Source organism: Callorhinus ursinus, unplaced genomic scaffold (genome assembly GCF_003265705.2).
Source record: "Callorhinus ursinus isolate GAN/ISIS: 27379988/994484 unplaced genomic scaffold, GSC_fseal_2.0 scaffold1, whole genome shotgun sequence".
NCBI lineage: Eukaryota > Metazoa > Chordata > Mammalia > Carnivora > Otariidae > Callorhinus > Callorhinus ursinus.
This window is the reverse complement of record NW_027397063.1, coordinates 137116699-137118857: the sequence shown is the minus strand read 5'-3', so window position 1 is coordinate 137118857 and position 2159 is coordinate 137116699.

The window sequence follows — 2159 nt, the reverse complement described above, 5'->3', positions numbered from 1 at the left end:
AAGAAAGAAAGAAAGAAGACGGAAAGAAAAATCAGGCCAAGGAAATATAGTTGGCAAGCCAAGCAGCCAGGATTTGAATTCACATCCACCTGACTCGGCGGTCATCTGTTACGTTGGTGGCCCCAGTGACCCATGCCTTCTGGTATTCATGTCCTGTGTGTTCCCTTCCCTTTGAATCTGGATTGGGCCTACAACTTGCTTCAGCCAACAGAATGCAGGTAGAGCTCTAGGTCCAAGTTCCTGGGAGCCCTGAGCTGCCATGCAAGAGGGCTGACTGTGCCCCTGAGAGATCACGTGGAGAGGGAAAAGCTCTGACACCACATGGAGAAGCTAGGCACCCAGCAGCCAGAGTTAAGGTGAAGCCCCAGACATATGATCCCAATTAAACCATTCCCATCAGCACTCACCCCCCACCCTTGACAGTGATCCTAGTGGAGGCATCAGACATGATGGACACTCTGCCCCAGCAGATATCATGTGGAACAGAGATGACTGGGTTTTGCTTTGTTCAAATTCCTGACCAGTAGAACTGTGCAAAATGATAAAAATGGTGCTTATTTATTTTTTTTAAAGATTTATTTATTTGACAGAGAGAGACACAGTGAGAGAGGGAACACAAGCAGAGGGAGTGGGAGAGGGAGAAGCAGGCTTCCCGCTGAGCAGGGAGCCCGATGTGGGGCTCGATCCCAGGACCCTGGGATCATGACCCGAGCCAAAGGCAGATGCTTAACAACTGAGCCACCTAGGCACCCCCAAGATGGTGGTTGTTTTAAGTCACTAAGTTTTGAGTAGTTTGTTATGAGCAATAGGTAACCAAGACATACCTCTGTCCTGTGGCTGAGGAGAAAGTGACAGTGATGAACTTATGAAGTCCTTGAACAAGAGAGAAAGATGGGCAGGGAAAGAGTGGGTACAATACAATTGCCAAGGTGGAAAGAAAACAAGACAAAGGGCATAATTATGCAGACCTCTAAGTAGGGAAAACAAGAAGTAACAGAATCCTTAGGTCACATACCTTTAGGCAGCATTTCTGCCCCAGAGCAATCCTCACAATAGAATTAATGCAAAGAAAATAAAAAGGCAAGATTCAGAACCGCCTGTTTTCATCAAGAAGGTTATAGGCCAAAATGTTCATAGCAGCTTTCTCTGCCTCTCCCCCTGCTTGTGCTCTCTCTCTTTCTCTTTTAATTTTTAACTTTTTAAAAATAAGCTCTATGCCCAATGTGGGGCTTGAACTCACAACCCTGAGATCAAGAGTCACATGCTCCACTTACTAAGCCAGCCAGGCATCCCCAGAATGAAGACTCAGGTCATTTTTACTTGCTGTTTCCTCTACCTGGACTACTTTGCCTCCAGATTTTTGGAAGCTGGCTCTCTCACCATTCAAGACAGCTGTTAGGTGGAGGCTTAAGGGGGCAGGCTGGGGGCTGAAACACTTGGGAGTTGGCTAGTCACCCCTCTCCCTTCTTGTAGTTTTAGGGCTTCTCTATGTGGTTCCTTTCTGTGTGCTAGTTTGAGTTTCCTCACAGCGTGGCAATTTCAGGGCAGCTGGACTGTTTTCTATGGCAATGAAAGTTTCAAGAGAGTATTCCAGCAAACAGGATAAATTTTATCACCTTTTATGACCTAGGCTTGGAAATCACAAGCATTGCTTCTACTGTGTTCTACTGGTTACAAGTAACTCACCAATCCACCCAGATTTAAAGGTAAGGAAAATATACTCTACTTCTTGATAAGTGAATGGTAAGATTCTAGATGAACATGTGGGATGGAAGATACCATTGTGGCCAATTTTTGGAAAATACACTCAGCCATACTGTCCCATACTCTATGTGGTTTTCTCCATAGTACTTTTTATTGTTGGATATTATTTCTTTGCTTCTCATCAGCCATCTCCCTTTACTAGAATATGTGCCATAAAAGGGCAGGAACCCTCTCTTTATTATTCTCTTCCCTGTCACCAGTACCTGAATGGTGCTGGTACATAGTAGGTATTCATTACATTTGTTCAATAAAATAATAAGACTTTGGTAACAGGGAACCTATAGATGCCTCAGGTTAATAAACCAAGTAATGGAAGTATAAGCATATCATTTAAGGATGTGGACCTAACCACTCAAAGAACTAAAACTAGAAATAGTTAAAGGGGTTGCCTGTGG